Genomic DNA, 6,269 nt, shown 5'->3' on the forward strand with positions numbered 1-6,269 from the left:
GCGATAAAGCCCTGACTAGTAATGAAGTACAAAAAAAAAAAAAAAAAAAATGTCACAATACGTTGTGTTCGACTGTAGTGTTTGCTTTACAACCAAATATCGGGAACGGATATAAAGAAATGCAATTTGCTTCTTTCTTTTTTTTTTCATTCTCAAATTAACCGCAACATTTTACTACGATCTAGTAGATTACAATGGCAACAATTTGGTTTAAGAAAACGAAAACAAAAAATGACGAACCGCCAAAAATCTTTTCTTTCCTCTTTTTAAAAGCTTATAAAGCTTACTCTCATTATGGTTCGTTCATTAATTAATTCTCTTTTCAAAATTAATTCTCTCTCTATGTTTCATATTCGAATGTTTCATTGCTTGACAGCTTCAACTATTATTATGAAAGCTTTAAATATGTTATATGAACACAACCAACTAAACCCTGAATGAACCTAATCTCACAGTTCATAATCAATTTTATATAATTCTGATACGAGAACTCGAACCTATTGAAAAACAAAACATACAGAAAATTTTCATAAAAATAAAACAAAAATATAAAAAAAAAATTAAAAAAAAAAGTATAAAAACACAAACAAACTATGTGAAATCAACGAAATTTTATACAAAAATTTTGCATTTAAAAACAACAACAATTTTTTCCAAGATGCAACTTGTTAACAATTAAGAAAATGTTATTGATTAAAACACAATTGACTTCAAAAACATAATTTGATGACAATTTCTATTTGAAAATGACATTTAAACAAATGCATTGAAGCAAAAACAATTAGAAAAGCAAAAAAGATTATCATTTGAAATGTTGTCAGGAGAGTCTAGATATCGAGAGCTCTATATTAACTAACATGTTTTTTTGTTTTACGAACGCTTTTACTCGCAAGGAAATGAATTTTAATGCAAAATATTGTCCAGATATGCAAACAACGCTTCGGCATACGAATGAATGCACATGAATGTTTTCGGGTCCTGTATAGCTTCGGTAATAGTAAAGAGTACGATATCCGAAAATTGTTCGGTATAATTTTGTTGTTTCTCGCTTTTACATTCCGGCTTAACTAGTTTTCTTCACTATAGCGGAAATGCATTAATGACTGCCATTTAAAATTTTGTAGATGTTTTACGCTAGAAAAGAAAAACAGCAGATAAGTAGCGAATAATAAATAATAATTATATATAAGCAAAATGTTTGCGCTGCAGATCTTGCCGCATAGTATAACATCGTGACCAACTCTACGATTTTCAAATTTATAGAAAATTATCAGGCAACGAAGAAGGAAATCGAATTACTAGCGAAAACAAAATGGAATTTTCATTGAAAGCATCACACTTTCTCTTTCCTCTTATCCGCTGTTATTAGCCAACTCCCTACGTGCACCAATGACTAAAGAGATTAGAGCTTGGCTTAAAGATCCATGAATAATAGTGACGATGCACTAAAACTCAATATTTGCTGCCACATCGGCATAAGCAATTTAATAGATTTATTATTATATACAATGTCGTCACTAACACGCCGTAACCACATAAATAAATATCTCTCGTATACGTAGATTCTGCCAACTGTTATTAATTTTCACGTAAGACTCTTTTAACAGTAAATAAAAGCTCTAGTAACGAGAAAACGATATATATTTCACATGGATGAGGGGTATATTCATTTTGCAAAACGTTTGCCATGCCCAGGGGAAATCTTGTACATATTCTTGATTAGCATTAAATTCTGAATCGATCCAAGCATATTCATCTGTCCCTCTGTTTGGTCTGTCCGTCTGCGTAATGTCTATTACGAGCATTCTGAGGCCATCGACTTAACATTTGGCAAAAATGTTCGTTGATAAGGAAAGTGTGACAAATCGGTCGAAGAAAACGCCTACAATGCTATGCAAAGTGAGGCAACCCACTGTTTCTTCAGAGGTATAAAGAAGGGTCCTTGTTTTCCTTGGTTTTTGTTTATTACTCATAAAATTTGATTCAGAAAATAGAAAAAATCGGCCACGCCCATCCAATACCATCGAGTATGAAAATGAAGTTCTTCTCCATTTTCAAACACTTTTTATGAATACCAATGATGAGTATAAGAAATTCGGTGAGGATCGAATTTTCGAAAATTCTTACACCACTCATGATATAAGTTATGTTATGTTAAATTTTGTAACATGTCTCGTGTTTTTGAAGAACATTTTTAATTCTATAAAATATAAATTTTATTTTTCACAAGCAACAACATTATAAGTTGTTGTAAGTGAATAAGAAATAGTGCATTTTTTTTTTTTTTTTTTTTTTTTTTTGGTTCTGGAAAACAGATATATTTTCAATTTACATTGTCTATACTGCGGGCACATTTTTAGGCCGATTTAGGCCACTTTTAATATTAAAACTGCGTGCAACAACTTCTAAGCAATAAACGGGGGGATAGGAAGTTGGGCAAACGGACGGCAAACATGCTTAGATCGAATCAGAATTTGATAGTGATCAATAATCTATGTACTTTACAGGGTCTCTGAGAGAGTTTTTTCAGGATTCTAATTCTTTTTACTTTTGAAAATCGAGATGCTCTCATTTCACGTTCACTGTGGATGTGTGATTTGGCTCATTTTCCATACCCAGCTGCCAATATTTCTGCTAAATTTGAAGCTAATAGATTAATTTTTTACCAAAGACATTACATAGACGGACATACGGACAGATGGGCCAAAAATATAAATATATATACCGGTATAAAAATGCAGTAAATTCTAGTAGTAGAGTACAGTGTGAAATACTTACAGTATTATTATTGTTATCATTATTAATTTGGTTAGCGAAATAATTTGTAAGACTCAAGTCTAGCATCTAAGGCTATCGGCTTTTACTTACAAAAGTAAGTGACAAAATTTTACCAAAAAATTCATATCAATGTAGATGATGACATCCAATACAGTATTATGAATATATAATTCTTCACCTAAAATAATGTTGCGAGCTAAGTAGAGCGTTGAGTAAGAACTAATTGGCACTAAGTGTAACGCATAATGTATCAATAGGCTTGCAAGATATTAAAGCAATCTATTTACTTATTTAACTTAAATGTATTTTTTTTGTAAGTGTAAGTGATTGAAATCATGAGTGTCCAATTTCGCCCTAAAACGTCTTGAACAACTCTATAAATGTGTACGTTACGCAACAGCGATTTGACATAATCGTTTGAATCATGGCGAGTAATTAGTAAAAATCATTAAATTGTTTGCACAAAACTCGGAAAGAAAAACCAAGTTCATAATTATTCCTGCAGTGAAATATCCGTTCCAATCCATTTATCTCAGGCTAATTTAATAGCTTCATCTTCGTGATCGGGATAATGTTTACCGCAGGCAGATGGACAGACAGAAAGAAAGGGGTACCGACGGTTACGCTTAAATCGATGGACAATTCACTGGCGATCGAAACAACCTGTACTTTATAGGGTCTCGAAGGCTTCTCGGTGCATGCTATAAACGTTTTGACAAAATGGTGGATATAAAAATAATTGCAAAACAGCTCAACATCACAATCATATGTAAAAAATTTTGGATCATATTTATGTTTCTCAAAGTCACCGAGTATCGAACTATTTTACCTTCCTTCAATGATGGCAATACCTTGCCATGATTTCATTTAGATCATATTTTGCCTTTTTTAATATTTCTCGGTCCATAAGACCGATTTGAAATGTAAATTTGTACCACATTAATCTACAGGTTCTGAGACCTTTCTACTTCCAGTCGCTTCTTATAGGGAGTAAGACTTCTTCTTATGCCGAGAAAGTGAAAAGCATTTGATGGTTCGCTTTACTGTAATATAATGTTTGAGTTTAATAAGAAGTGCGAAACTTCTTCCATTAATTTTGAATGTACCGTATACGCCTTTATAACCATCAAGGACATATTGCTTTGTAAGCCATATAATAATACTAACTGCGTTAGGAATTTAAAAATATATTTAGAAATACAAAAATACTATTCCATAATATTCAAACTCAACAGTCCACTTTAACATAAGTGAACTGAGGTCGACTTTAAGAATCTACGATCCACGTACTACGTGTGCAAATTGAAAGTGAACGGATTTTAATGAAATTGAAAAATAATTGTTATCAAGGTTAACAACCAAAATATTCGCCATTACTCCGTGTAAACGTTTACGTCGCGTTAGGTGACTTGCGGACGCCTTCACCATATTCGGACTTCTTCAACTGTCAACAAGCACTCGTCTTTGAAATATAAAGAAAGCAATCTAAATAAGTGGCAATCAGAAGGAGACAGATTTGGAGAATTCATCGCAATCGGGAGATGTCCACTCTTTGTATATTTCTATTCGTACAAATTGGATCATTCCGATCTAAGATGAAAAGATGAAATTTGTTAGAAACTAATCGAGTAGGAATTTAAGATTAAAAAATTTATATGATCTGTTTACATGGCACGCCTACAATATAGAAAAAATTAAAATAACCTCAAAAAATCCACAATTTTTTCATGTTTGTGTCCCCATAAGAATATTCCCGAAAAATTGCTATGCAAAAAATTCATTAGAACTACAAGATTATGGGGCAAAGTGCTTCATTGTAATAAAAAATAGATACATGTCATCGGCATTTCGGCAACTAGAATAGGTTAACATTTATTATAGGTATTTGAAATCACAAACATTTTTGGAAGCTCCTTGAAGCCCAAATGAATGTTGAGAAACGTCAAATTAACTCACGCAGTAGTTATTCTATTGAACGATAGCTGATCATATTTCATCATCATTTCGTAAAAAAACAAGGCGAAATTACATAATCAAAAAAATGAAATCAAATTCTGTGTTTGTAGCTCAAACAAGTATCCTAACTTTAAGGCGTGATAGTCTAAGCTTGAAAAGCTTGCAAAGAAAGAGCACTGATCCTTTCAAAGGCGGACAGTGAGGTCGACGTAAGAACACCTGCAAGACAAATGGGTGAAAATGCCGAGAAATCGAGTAATCCTGCTAACAACTTTGGGCGGTGAACAAATTTTTGTGTGGAATAGTTGAATATATATCCCAGTATAGGCATCATACAATCCATATTATATCGATGCTAAAGCATATCCCGAAACTCTCTCTAGAAACATTCTCGTCATTGATGAGCATCTGAGTTTTTGGTTGTATAAGTTTAAAGTTTCCCCAGGAAAGATTTGGAGGTTCCCGCACATGCAAATTGTACTTTAGTTTTGACCGAATAACGGCAATGCAATTGATCTCACTGAAGCGGGGCAAAAACCGCTCAAAAAAACCAGCACCCTTACCTGCAACTCTCGCCACTTGGTTTATATGTTTTGTTCACCAAACGTCACTCTGTATATTCTCGCACCTACAATATCAAAAAATGTCGATTCTTCTACCTTGACACTTTCAAGGTAGACTGGTTGCCCCTCGCTTCGTGAAAACTTAATTAAGTGTGTGATTCATCATGTGGTGTTACTTCATAGCTCGGTGCTGCACAGTTGTTTATTAAAAAATGATGGACAAGTTCAACTAGCAGCTGTCATCTGCAAATAGCAGATGCTCTGTTCCGCACAGAGCATAAGTAGGAAAAAGCCGTTCGGTACTTTTGCACTTAAGTGAAATTCGTTTAATATAAATCGGCCAACTACAATTCTTATCGAATCGTTGTTTGGAAAAGCCTAGACACGAGAGCATCTTGCCATAATCCGTCAAATATCTAGCGCATGGCTACTGGTTATTGGATAATGGCTATCATCGTCCAGCGAGTTAGGCAAATGCTGTCATGTTAGCGTTCGTTGACGTGGCAGCGTAATTACACAACGAGTGTTGCAGCACATTTTTTTTCGGATTGAATTCATATGCGATGAAATTGATAAGAAGGAACTTTTTGACGGACCTCGTCAATGGCTATATAGCGCATATTAAATCGTAATGAAGAGAATTTGTTATACTTTTATAATTTTCTTTAACGGTGAGTGATTATAAAAATTCTAGTCGTACACATATTTTTACACTAGATATTGTCTTTGTGTGCGTGTTTTGAATGTATGTAATGCATTTGTTTTTTTTTTTTTTTTTTTTTTGTAAAAAATTGTCGCATTTTATAACGGAACAATTAAAAATGCATTAATTCGCTTTGTAATACGTTACGTCACTGCGTTAACTGCAATGTGAAAACTTTCAAAACTATTTAACATTACGTGCATCTAAGCTTATAGATAGATGTGTTGTGCGTGTGTCTAAACTAACGTACAAGTATAATACTTATGCAA

Source organism: Glossina fuscipes, unplaced genomic scaffold (assembly GCF_014805625.2).
Source record: "Glossina fuscipes isolate IAEA_lab_2018 unplaced genomic scaffold, Yale_Gfus_2 0, whole genome shotgun sequence".
Classification (NCBI taxonomy): domain Eukaryota; kingdom Metazoa; phylum Arthropoda; class Insecta; order Diptera; family Glossinidae; genus Glossina; species Glossina fuscipes.